Source organism: Meles meles, chromosome 8 (genome assembly GCF_922984935.1).
Source record: "Meles meles chromosome 8, mMelMel3.1 paternal haplotype, whole genome shotgun sequence".
Classification (NCBI taxonomy): domain Eukaryota; kingdom Metazoa; phylum Chordata; class Mammalia; order Carnivora; family Mustelidae; genus Meles; species Meles meles.
In genome coordinates this window covers 10,785,950-10,800,174 of record NC_060073.1, presented here as the reverse complement: position 1 = coordinate 10,800,174, position 14,225 = coordinate 10,785,950, and the positions used below count along the sequence as shown (strand labels likewise).

The following is a 14,225-nucleotide window of genomic DNA, read 5'->3' as shown; positions in this document are numbered from 1 at the left end:
TGCTGTTTTGTTTTGTTTTGTTTAATTTTCTGCCTTGTCTTTCAATTGGTTTCATCAGTTGTTATCTAATATTACAAAAAATTTCATGGGTCTAAGAATTTCAGTGGTTAGCTTATGTGTCTAAGTTCAACACACTGAGTGTCTTCTGTTGTGCCAATGACTATATTAAAGTCAGGAGTTTCAAAGATTAATGAGCATCCTCACCACAAAGAATTTTTGTTTTAGGGGAAGAAACAAACAGGTAACAAATCAAGATGACGCAGTGTGATACATATATTAACTGAATTATGAAGAAAATTGAAGTGGCTCAGAAGAGATAACAATCCTTTTGTTAGAAAATAAGAGGGAGAAGGAATAAAGCTTTATAATGGATACAGCCTCTCAGCAGGGGATTAATTCTAGTTTACAAAGCAGACTGGAATGTGGGGAAACAATTCAAATAAAATTAGCTCATGCAAAACCCAAAATGTGGGAATAGGTCATAGTATATTCCAGTGGCTAAAATAAATATATATCATTAAAACACAATGACAGGAAGGAATAGGTCAAGTGAAAGTTGGAGAGGTAAGAAGCTAGATGCTAAGTCAAATCATCAAATATTGATGGACTGATGACTGTATTGTACTGAACCACATCCTGCAGATAGTGGGAAGCCCTTGAAGAGTTTTTAAGTAGGGAATGATAGGCTTGGATTTATTTTGAGGAAAAATTATTAATTAGGTGGAAATGCATTAGAAAGGATAAATTTGATAAGAACAGCTAGAGTGTAGGAGAGAGTAATGGATCACTGTTGCAATGAGTCAGACAAGCAATGAAAAAGAGGGTAAGTTTTAGCTGTGAGACTGAGCAGACATAACTATAAAAGGAAAAAAATAATCTTAACTCCCCAGTTCCTGGACTGAGTGATACCTACAGTGATACAAAATGTAGAAGACACAAGGATTGAATGAACTGTGATAAGTTCTGTTTTGGATAAATCGAATTTGTTTGTTTCTTCCCCTAAAACAAAACCTCTTTGTGGTGAGGATGCTCATTAACCTTTGAAACTCCTGACTTTAATATAGTCATTGGCACAACGGAAGACACTCAATATGTGTTGAACTTAGACACATAAGCTAATTAGGAGACATGAAAATAGAGTTATTGAAATACTTACCTGGGGTTGAATATAAATTAGCTATATGTTGTTGAGGAACCAGGTGGTAGGTAACAGGGAGGGCACGTACTGCATGGAGCACTGGGTGTAGTGCAAAAACAATAAACACTGTTATGCTGAAAATAAACAAAAAAAATTAGTTATATGTTGATTGATTTTGGTGGTAGTTAAAGATGTGGAAATGAGTTTCTTCAATAATTAAGAACTATATTCTTGGAAAGAACACAACAAAAGCAAGCCAGAATTTTAAAACACCATCTGTTGCAAGATATCTGAGATCTAGGATTTGAGGAGTCAAGATTTCAGAGTTGAAGACAAGATACAGTCCAGGCTTTCGACATAGCTTTTCTCCAAGATGTATCTCCTGAATCACAAACAGGAGCACTGGGTATTTATACACAAACAGTGAATCATGGAACACTACACCAAAAACTAATGATGTATATGGTCTGGTGACTAACATAACGTAACAAAAAAATATTTAAAAAGGTGAGAAGAGCTTTCAGTGTTCTTTTGGGTTGTAAAGACAATTAATTGGAGCTCAGACTCACTAAAGTGTGAGAAGCTCATAAACACCTAGAATTTTCTGTTGTGTTCCCTCCAAGGGCTATATCCTAATGGTAAAGGTGAGAAAAAGTGGGCCTTCCCTCTCATAGACTGATGCTTGGACCCAAATCAGTTTGGTTACAGATTGTAATGAAGTGAGCTCCAAATGTGATATTCTGCCAAAGTAAAAATTTCAAGAGGAAGATAGCATTGTCCTGAGCATCAAGTTATCTCTACAGTTTTTCATACACAATGTCAGATTTCATCAAAACAAGAGTTTAAAGAAAAAAATTAACAGAAATCCAAGAGAAACCACAGGCCCACAATAGATCCAAGAATTATAAAACCTTAAAGATTTTAGCAGAGAAATGAAAATCACAACGATGATTCAAATGGAAATGAGAAATCACATAAAATATGATCCAAATATATGAATGTAACAGCTACTAGATATAACTGGTGAGGAAATCAGTGACCTAAAAGATAAAGTGGAAGGAAAAGTCAGTCTCGAACATTAAGAAAATGACAGAAAATGCAATGTGGAAGGAAAAGAATAAGATACAGGCGGCCTTGAAAAGTTCTAATACCACATGTTTGAAATTTCATGAGAGTAGAGATTAAAAAATCTCAAAGATTAAAATCTCAAAGAGATTATGTCCTGGAAATTTAACCAATTTGATTTAAAAAATAATAGATTCAAGAAGGGTTATAATCCTAAACTAAGCAAATACATCTAAGGACACTTCATAGTGAAACTGCATGAAACCAGTCAGAGAGAACAGTCTTAAAAGTTGATGAGGAGAAAAGACATTTTACTTTCAAGGAACAGTGATAAAAGAGAATGGCAGCTGATTTGTTGACAAAAACAATAAATGCCAAAAGTCATTAACACTGAACTGAAAAGTTCACTAAGTGTTCTGAAGAAAAAAGGGAAAGGATCCCACATGGAAACTTGAAGAAGGAAAAAAAATGGAACAGGATAAATATCTGAGTAAAGATAAATGAATGTACCCATATAAACAATAACTTCTGGCATACTAAGACATTTAGAAAAGAACTGAAACAGTACAAGACAAGTGATAAATGGAGCTAAAGTGTTGTAGGGTCCTTGCCTTAAAGAACTGATTTATAACAGCCCTTAATAAGTTGAGGTACGGTGCATGCTATAATCTCTAATCACTAAAAGAATAATAAAAGAGTGTATAACAACCTAATTAGAAAACTGAGATAATATGAGAAACCCAAAAGAAAGCAAGAAAGAAAAAAAAATAGAGCAGAGGTAAACAAACTAGTATTAGAGTAAATATTAAAGCAAGAAAAATTCTTGAAGTGAGGAAATTTCATCAAAAGTGTCACTCCACCAGGAAACTATAATTCTACATTTGTGTGTAAATAGTGACATATCATTAAGATATATAAAGCAAAGGTGGAAAAGAACTAAAATATTGAATAGACCATCCATTATACTGGGAAAATTTTAGCAACTTTTCTTAATAATTGACGGAACAAGCAGACAAAAACATCAGAGTATATGTTAAATAAAACATAAACCACCCACCCAGCATATTTACTTTTACTATTTTTAATTTTATTAAATTATTAAATCTAAATTTATTAATAAATGTTAAATTATTTTTATTTTATTATATCTATGCAGTACTAAGTCCTAACCTTAGGAAACTTGAAAAAGTACCCAAAGCAAGCAGAAAGAAATAAAAAATAAGAAAGAAAAAGAAAAAATGAGAAATCAAACTGAAAACAGAAAAATAGATAAAGTGAAACAAAAAGCTAGTTGTGGAAAAGATTGACAAAATTGACAAATTTTAGCAAGACTGTCAAAGAGAAGAAACACATTACTAACAATATATGAAACAAGATTTCACTATCGATCCTGCAGACATCAAAGGACAATAAAGGAATCCTACAAACAACTCTATGTGCATAAATTCAACAACTTACATGAAATGGACCAGTTCCTTGAAGAGAACAAGTAATCACCACTCACAAATGTATTTCAAATACATTTGATTAGCCCTATAACTACTTTAAAAATTGAATCAATAATTTAAAACTGGCCGCAAAAGAAATTGCCACATCTACATTGTTTCACTGGAGAATTCTACCGAATATTTTAGGGAAAAGTAACACCAATTCTACACAATCTCTTCCTGAAAATAGAAGTGGAGGAAATACTTTACATCTCATTCTAGGAAGCCAGTATCACTCTGATGGTTAAACATTACAAAGGCAATACAAAAATACAAACAAACAAAAAAACCTACAGCCCATATCCCCCTTGAATACAAATGCAAAAGTTCTTAATGCAGGGTTAACAAATATAACTACTTGAATGGATCTCAAGAGCATTATTCTAGTGAGGGGTAAAAAAAGCCAATTTCAATGTATGATTCCATTTATATAAACATTCTGAAATGCCAAATTTTGTAAAGATGGACTGCCAGGGGTTAGAGACTGTGAGGAGATGGGGGATGGTTGTGACTACAAAGGGGGAATCTTCGTGGTAATGGAGTAGGTCTGTATCTTGATTGGGGAAGAGATTACATAACTCTACATATATAATAAAATTGATACTCTATACATACATAGTACCAATATCACATTTTCAGTTTGCATATTGCATTGTAACTATGTAAGACAAAAACTGCTGGGCATACTGAGTGAAAGGTACATGGGACCTCTCTGTACTGTATTTGTGAATCTATAATTCTGTGAAACTTCATGAATCAATAATTACTACAAAATAAAAAGTTTAAAAGGGGGTTTTGATATCACAGGGCTGAAGGGGGGCTTCTCAAGAGATGGTAGTATTTACTTCAATGGATTTTCACTTTGGATAATTCATCTACCTGTATAATTGATATGTACAGCTTTTTGTACATTTAATTCAACTTAATTATTTCTTTTGATATGAGAATGGATGAAACCAGCCAGAGTGAAAGTACTGAGTGGATAGTAAAGAGTACTGAGGGAAGAACCATGGAGAAACCTAATTTTAAGATTGATGACAAGAAAGAAGGTATAACAAAGTCTAGGCAGTGGTCATTGAAATTAAAGAAAATTAGAGAATTGTGGTATCATGAAAGCCAAAGGAGAGGTGACTTCCAAGGTAGGGATTCAAATAGGTCAAATAAGTAATGGAAATGGCAAATAATAAATTGTTGGTATTTATATCTTGGGCTAAATTTTAGGAGGTAAAAATGACATAACAATATATGAAAAAGTAGAGACAAGAGTATAAATTAATTTATACTATTGATACTCTCAGGTAGGTTAGGAAAAAGTTGAGCCTGCATGTAGGCCAAGAGAAGTGAGAGGTACAGAGAATTGATAACCTGTAGCTTATACAAATGGTCACAAATGCTTCACATGCCCATATGTGTATTCCTTTGAAAGGTGACTTTGAAGCTCCTAAATATATTAAATAATTATTAACAGATCTAAAGGCAAGAATATACAACAATGCAATAATACTAATAGTGATAGCAGGTCATCCCAACAGAAGGTCAGTAAGAAAATAATAGACTTGAACTGTACTTTGGAACAAATGGATCTAACAGGCATATACAGAGCATTCCATTCAACAGTGAGAGAATATATATTTTTCTCTAGGGCACATGGAACATTTCCCAAAATAGACCATATATTAGGTTACAAAAAGAAGTCTTCACAAATTTAACCAAAGTCAAACTATATCAAGTCTTTTCCAACTTTTCCAGTGACAGTGACATGAAACTACAAACAACAATATGAGAAAAACTGAAAAATACACCAAAATATGAATATTAAATTACACACTTCTGAACAACCAGTGGGTCAAATACTAAACCTAAAAATTATTTAATTTGGGGGCACCTGGGTGGCTCAGTGGGTTAAGCCTCTGCCTTCAGCTCAGGTCATGATCTCAGGGTCCTAGGATCGAGGCCTGCATGGGCTTCCTGCTCAGCAGGGAGCCTGCTTCCCCCTCTCTCTCTGCCTGCCTCTTTGCCTACTTGTGATCTCTCTCTTTGTGTCAAATAAATAAATAAAATCTTTTTAAAAAATTATTTAATTTTTTTAAATTAAAAATATCTTGAGACAACAGAAATAGAAACACAACATATCAAAACTTACTTGATGCAATAAAAGCAGTTCTAAAAGGGACATTTATAGCTTACATTATGAAATAATGCCTACATTAAGAAACAAGAACAATTTCAAATAAACAACCAACTTTATACTTCAAGAAACTAAGAAAGGAAGAATAAGCTAAGCTCAAAGTTAGTAGAAGGAAAGATATAATAAGGAAATAAATGAAATGGAGACTAGAAAGACAATAGAGAAGATCAATAGAATCCAGAGTTGGATTTTTGAAAAGATAAAATTGATAAATCCTTAGCTAGACTGAGGAAAAAAGATAATAAAATTATAAAAGAAAGAAGAGATATTACAAATGATACCAAACAAATATGATCATAAGAGACTACTATGTACAATCATGCCAACAAATTAGATAACTTCAAAGAAATGGATAAATTCCTAGAAACTACAACTTCCTAAGACTGAATCATGAAGTAATAGAAAATTTGAACAGACCAATAACAAGCAAGGCTATTGACTTAGTAAATTCCCAAACAACAAAAGTCCAGGACAAGATGGCTATATGAATTCTACCAAACATTTAAATAATTAACACCAGTTTTTCTCAACCTCTTCAAAAAAATTGAAGAGAAGGAACACTTTCAATCTTATTTTACAAGGCTGCATTACACTGATACCAAAGCCAGACAAGTGCATTACAAAGAAAGGAATTACAGAGAATATGCCTATTAAACATAGATGCAAAAATCCTCAACAAAATATTAGCAAACTGAATTCAGGAGTACATTAAAAGGATCATACATCACGCTCAAGTGGGATAATCCCCGAGATACAGGATGGTTCACCTCACCTGAATAAATAAATGCGATATAACACAGTAACATAATGAAGGACAAAAATCATATAATCACTTCAGTAGTTGAGGTAAAAGCATTTGACCAAATTTAGTATCTTTTATGAAAAAAAAACTCTCAAAAATTAGGAATAGAAAGAATGTACCCAAACATGATAAAGGTGGTATATGACAAACCCACAGTTAACATCACACTCAATGTTGAAAAGCTGAAATCTTTTCCTCTAAGATCAAAAACAATACAAGGATGCTCGCTCTTGCCATCTCCATTCAACATAGTACTGCAAATCCTAGCCTGAGCAATTAGGCAAGAAAAAGAAAAATCATCCAAATCAGAAAAGAAGTAAAATCATCTCTGTTTGCATATGACATGGTATTATAACTAGAAAACCCTTAAGTTTCCACAAAATCCACAAAATCTAATAAATGAATTCAGTAAAGTTGAAGGATACAAAAGCAACATAAAAATCATTGCATTTTTACACATTAACAATGAACTAACCAAAAGAGAAATAAAAGAATCCCATTTACAATAGCATCAAAAACAAAAGACTTAGGAAGAAATTTAACCAAGGTGGTGAAAAATTTGTTCATTGAATACTTGAGCACATTAATGAAATAAATTGAAGAAGGCACAAATAAATGAAAAGATACTCCATGTTCCTGGAAGGAAGAATTAATACTGTTTAAATATCTATACCACCTAAAGGGATCTACAGATTCAATACAAGCCACCAAAATTCCAATGGCATTTGTCTAAGAAATAGAAAAAGAAAAATCCACAATTTGTAGATTTGTAGGGAACCGCAAAAGACCACAAATAGCCAAAACAATCTTGAGGAAAAAATAACAAAGTGGAGGCATTACACTTCCTGATTTTAAATTATATTACAAAATTATACATTCCCCTCCCTTTTCAAAAGTCCATGTTGTGTGGCCTCACTTTTATAAAAGACCTACAAAAAGAAAGATGAATAAAGGTCTACATTAAGGCCTGTTTTCCCTAACTGAAAGAAATCCAAAGAAGATTTTTGTTTTAACAAGGACAAAAAGTGAAAATAATATGTTTAGTATTTGTTTTACAGTGAGCCATTATAGAGGCATTGTGCATCCTGAGTAGCAAACACAGCTCTGCCAAGCTCCTTCCCTAGAGAACTATACTCAGCATCTCAACATCAAGCTGCCATAACTTTGAATTGTGTCTTTGAGCATCTGTGTTTTATCTCAATTTATCTTGTGCATCCATTAGCAAGATGTATCCTAAGGTATCAGAAAAGCCTAACATGTTATTTTTGAGGTCTGGGAACATTCAGAATTTGTTCCACATAAGTGAATGGTAATTACTTCTTTGTGCCATTTCAGCTTAGGGATTGAAACAGTGTGGTACTTGCACAAAGATGGACAGATTGATGGAATAGATTGGATGACCAGAAATAAATCTTCACATATTTGGCCAATTTATTTTTGAAAAAGGTGCCAAGACCATCCAATGGGGAAAGGACAATTTTTTCAACAAAATGATGCTGGGATCCCTTTTATGAAGATGGTGCCAGAAGTTGAGAAGGAAGCCCCTACCCCTCCCAAAGCTGAAGCCAAAGGAAAGGCTTTGACGGCCAAGAAAGCAGTGCTGAAAGCCATCCACAGTCACAAAAAAAAAAGATCTGCACATCACCTACCATCCCACGACTCAAGACTGCATCTCCAAAGGCAGCCCCAATACCCTGGAAAGAGCACTTGAAACATGCTCAATCATTACACCATCACCGAGTTCCCCCTGACTACTGAGTCAGCCATGAAGAAAATAGAAGACAACAACATGCTTGTGTTCATTGTGGATGTCAAGGCCAACAAGCACCAGATCAAACAGGCTGTGAAGAAGTTCTACGACATTGACATGGCCAAGGTCAACATCTTGATCAGGCCCAATGGGGAGAAGAAGACCTATGTTCAACTGGCCCCTGACTATGATGCTTTGATGTTGCCAGCAAAATTGGGATCATCTAAACTGAGTCCAGCTGGCTAAATCTAAATACAATTTTTTTCATCATACAAAAACAAACAAAAAAACAAATGGTGCTGGGAGAGCTGGATATTCACATGCAAAAGAATGAAATTGGACCCTTACCTTATATACATACACAAAAATCAACTCAAGATAGACTAAAGACCTAAGCTAAGAGCTAAAACTGAAAAATTCTTAGGAATAAAACATTGGGAAAAAGTTTCACCACATTGGAGTTTTCCACAATTTCATGGGAATGACACTGAAAGCATGGGCAACAGAAGAAAAAGTAGATAAATTGAACTTCATCAAAATTAAAGACTTTTATGCATCAAAAAACACTGTCTAAAAAGTGAAAAAACAACCTACAGAATGGGAGAAAATATTTGCTAATCATATATATGACAAATGATTAATATCCAGAATGTATAAAAACTCCAACTCAACAACAAAACATTCAAAAATTGGCAAAGGATTTGAATAAACATTTCTCCAAAGAGGTACAATTAATCCTTAATCACTAGGAAAATGCAAAGCCAAACCGCAATGCGATAATCACTTCACACTCACTAGGATGGCTATTATTAAATAAATATATAAAATACAAATGTGATGCGTATGTAGAAATTTGGAAACCTTCTGCCTTGCTGGTGGGAATATAAAATGTGTAGTCTCTGGAAAGCAGTGGAATTATAAACATAGCTTTACCATACATTCTAGCATTCCACTTCTTTGTGTGTATCCCAAGGCACTGAATACAGGGGCTCGAGCAGATACTTGTAAACCAACATCCACGGCAACATTATTCACAATAGGCAAAAGGTGGGAACAACCTAAATATTCATCAACACATGAATGGTTAAACAAAAGGTGATTTGTACTGTCAATGAAATAGCATTTAGTTTTACCAAGGAATGAAATTCTGATCCATACTACAGCATGAATGAACCTTGCAAACATTATACACAGTTAATAAGTCAGATATAGAAGGATAAATAATGTATGATTCCAATTACATGAGGTGCCTAGCATAGTCAAAATCGTAGAGACAGAATGCTGAATAGAAGTTACCAGGTACTAGAAGGAGAGAAGAGGGGAAGTTATATTTTAATAGATACAGCATTTATGATGAAAAGTTTAGGCTTATGGGTAGTGGCATTGTGAATGTATTTAATGCCATTGAATTGTACCCTTCAAATAGTTTCACTGATAAATTTCATGTTATATATATTTAACTACAATTTTAAAAAACATAATACAATTAGCTTTTAGATTTTAACATAAGTGAATATCCTCATGATCTTGAGACAAGTGGAGATTATTTAAATAGATACAGAAAGCACTGACCATAAGAAAAATATTGATAAAATTGGTAAAATGATATACATTTAAATTAGGAACATCTGCTCAACAAAGTACACTATTTAAAAAATGGAAAGGCAAGTCACAGACTAGGAGTATGTATTTCAATTTATACAGTTCCTAAAAGGTAGCTTTAAGCTTAGATAACTTCAGAAGTGCAAACTTAACAAAACACAGCATTTTATTATTTAGTTATTTAATTTTATTTCACATTTAGCCTCAGGAATTCTAATACATTTTAATGTTAATTTTTAAAATTTCAGTCCCTCTGATTGAAAACAGCAAATGTCAACCTATGGAATCAATTGGTGAATCTGGAAAACTAGTCCTGCATAGTATAAGGAGGCCTCCAAGAACCTTTCCATTGCTCCTTTCCGTTGAGTCTAGAGATACCATCCAGATACCTTCCTTCCTGGTGAGTTCCCCTGTCATGCCCATTCATGAGAGCACATCTATTCTGGGACCATGTCAGTCCACCAGTGAGGTTCTAATAACTGTGATTCAAAGAGAATGTGTCACCATCTCAGTTCCATTCTCAGATACCCCTTGGCCTCTATACAAATTCTCTCACTTTATCTGCTCCACAGCCAATTTAATAAGTACCTACCTACAAAAGGCATCTTTTGTCAAGTCCTCTCCATGCCCCCTCTCAAATTTCTATTATGTTCCAAAAAGATAACACTCCAAAATAACATTTTTTTTATCTACTTACACAGAGAAATGACTAACAGCTCACTCTGCTGAAAATTATTTTCAGGTCTGATACATCAAACACTCTGTGGCATATTTTTAAGTTTGAAATCTCACATAATATATAATACCTATTAATAATAAATTTTAACTGGGGTGCCTGAGTGGTTCAGTCAGTTAAGTGTCTGACTCTTCAGGTCATGATCCCAGGGTTGTGGGATCAAGCTCCAAGTCAGGATCTGTGCTCAGCAGAGTCTGCTTGTCCCTCTTCCCTCTGCTCCTCCCCCTACTTGCACTCTTCCTCTATCTCTAACTCTAAAATATATAACATCTTTTAAAAAAAAAGAAAAATAATAAATTTTAAATGACTACAGATACTGATATGAATAATTCATAAAATCATCATGCTATTATGGGTTTTTTCCTCTTTTATAAACTCTCTATAATGTCACATTATTGATACTTTAAGTATTTATATACATTTTAAAAGATTTACTGATTTAATTGAAAGAGAGAGAGAGAGATCCCTTCTCGGCCTTTTGGCCAAGATCAAGTGAAAGAGAGAGAGAGAGGAGGAGCAGAGGGAGAGAGTCTCCAAGCAGGCTCCCTGCTGAGCCTGGAGCCTTACTTGGGGCTCAGTCTCAGGACCCATGAGGTCATGACCTGAGCCAAAACCAAGAGTCAGATGCTTAACCAACTGAACCATCCAGATGCCCCAGTATTTTTATATATTTATAGACATAATACATTTTTCTTTTTAAGCTATGGAAGAGTATTTTATTCCTATTCAGCATCTGGGAGTGAGCACAAAGTTTTATTGGGCATAGAAAGCAACATTTTAATCATCGATGACTGCTAGAGTCAGTATTTCATTTCTCTCTGGTAAATCAGGACATAAACCCATTAGGAAGGACTAATACATTGATATAATTGGAAAACTGAAAATGTTCTCTCTACAGAGTTTTCCTAGAAAATTGAAAAATCCTGAGGTAAATGTGTACTTCATTGTTTTGTTTGCTTGTTTGGCTTATAATTGAATGTAAAAAAAAAAAAAAAAACCCACCCCCCCTTATACAAAACTGTGAATAATTAGAAGTTTGTTTTCTATATCTTCACTCTCCTGAGACAATAGAGGTAGGTAGACATGATTACCTATCTGAGATCTGCTTTATTTAATATATATGTATATTCCCCTGGGACCAAGGACATTTGGCACATCACCGCCAGGCACAGGATTCAAAACACATTGAAATCTATGGGCCTGGTCACCTATGTGGCTCAGTCTGTTAAGATCCAACTTCTGATTTCAGCTCAGGTCATGGTCTCAGGGCTGTGAGATCAGACCCTGCATCAGGCTCCATGCTTAGCAGGGAGTCTGCTTGAGATCCTCTCTCTCCCTCTCCTCCTGCCCTCCCCCTGCTAGCTTCCTCTCCCTCTCTCAATCAAATAAATAAATAAAATATTTTTTTTAAAAAAAGAAATCTGTGGTCCCTATATTTTATAATTTGTTGCGTATAAAAACTCAAGATATTCTAATGTCTTTAAAAATCATATATTTTAGGGGCATCTGGGTGGTTCAGTGAGTTAAAGCCTCTGCCTTCGGCTCAGGTCATGATCCCCGGCATCCTGGGATCGAGCCCCACATTGGGCTCCCTGCTTGGCAGGGAGCCTGCTTCCCCCTCTCACTCTGCCTGCCTCTCTGCCTACTTGTGATCTCTGTCTGTCAAGTAAATAAATAAAATCTTTAAAAAGATCATATATTTTATTTTTTTATTTTTTTTTAAAGATGTATTTATTTGACAGATAGAGATCACAAGTAGGCAGAGAGGCAGGCAGAGAGAGAGAGAGGAGGAAGCAGGCTCCCAGCCAAGCAGAGAGCCCGATGCGGGGCTCGATCCCAGGACCCTGGGATCACGACCCGAGCCGAAGGCAGAGGCTTTAACCCGCTGAGCCACCCAGGCGCCCCAAAAGGATCATATATTTTAGAACGAAAGAGTTGGAACATCAGATATTATCCCAAGAAAAGTTCGTGCAGAAGCTATTTAGTAAAGCTATATATATTTCTACTCTCTCCATGTTTATCAATCCAAATCTGGAAGACAAAATTTATCTTCACCTTGTTTCATTTATCATTCAGAAAACTCTTGTCAAAGGACCATCTACCTCTTTCACTTTGATGGCAACTGTTTTTAAAACTCACATCACAGGCCCAGACTTAAGGATAAATTCAAAGGCAATAGTAGGTTCCAATGTGGGGGCTCCTGTCTATACCTTTGCTCCGAAAGAGTATGTAGATAGAGTCGGGTATTTATGGGCACAGGTTCTGGCACACGGGAGTATTGGAAGTGAATAAGATTTGGGGTAAGGGAAGTGCCGAGGGCTGGGACTTTGGGAGGCAGGAGGGGATTAGGAACCAGATGGTAACAGAGCCTATTTTCCGATACTGCATATATGTCTGTGTAAACTCAGAGATACCAAGATAATCCTTTTGTTCTCCTGGGAGTAGACTAATAGCAACTCCAACTTTGAAATTCACTCACAGTAAATACAAATAATTGATAAAAGAGAGGGAATAAAAACAAAGAGTTCAAATTATGTGAAGAAACAGAATTACAAGGGACTTTTCAGTACAGATTTTAGGCTGGCAGAATAGGAAATCAATAAACACACTTATCAAATTAAGGCCTAATTTTTGGGTTTTACTCATAACAAATATCAGATAATAGGGAATACTCAACAATATATATTATAGTAGCTGAAATATGAAAAACTTCCCAAAGGGACAATTCTATGGTAAAAGCAGTAAGGAGAAAGAAAAAATGAAGAGACAATTTGACAATAATGCCTCAGTTTTATTAACGGAAGTTTCAAGAACTTAAACCATTGGATTGACATTTAAACAACACAATTTTAAGAAAAACTGTGTCTGGCCATTAAAAATTGAGATTCAGACTCTGAAATTGAATTAAAAAAAAGGAAAATGGATGAATTCTACCCACACAAAAAAATATTCTAATGTTTAATGATAATGGTATCTCTCTACTTACCCAACTTTATGAGATTCATTCAGAAATAGAGATTTAATCAGAATGACTTAATATTGCAAAGGCAACCTGACCTGCTGTGACCAAGGGAAGAAAGCATGATATATTTGCAGAATGGCAAGTAATGTGATGAAGGTGAACCTGGGGAGGAAAAGTGGTAAATACCAGTAGACAGGGGACAGATAACATCACTTGAATAACACGCTGAGGCATTGGCATTTCAGGTCTGTAGATGATGGATTATCTCGGAAACATAATAAATAAAACCATGATTAGACTTGGTTAGTTCCTTGTAGCTGGAATGTGGAGGATGGTATTAAAGCAGCTCTTATTACTAAAAGTGGGTTACCTATGTTAGGTTACCACAATTTTCCAGAGGAGAAAAGATGCATACTTCAACTAGAATTGTGGAAGACAAAGACAGGGAGGGAAAATTTAAACTGTATGTGAAAGATAAAATCAAAAGGATTTGGA

At 34.8% G+C, this 14,225-nt stretch overlaps 1 pseudogene; it reads left to right on the top strand.

Moving 5' to 3' along the window:
- Nucleotides 1–8,196: 8,196 nt before the first annotated feature.
- Nucleotides 8,197–13,060, top strand: LOC123948550 (annotated as a pseudogene).
- The last annotated feature ends 1,165 nt before the right edge of the window (nt 13,061–14,225 follow it).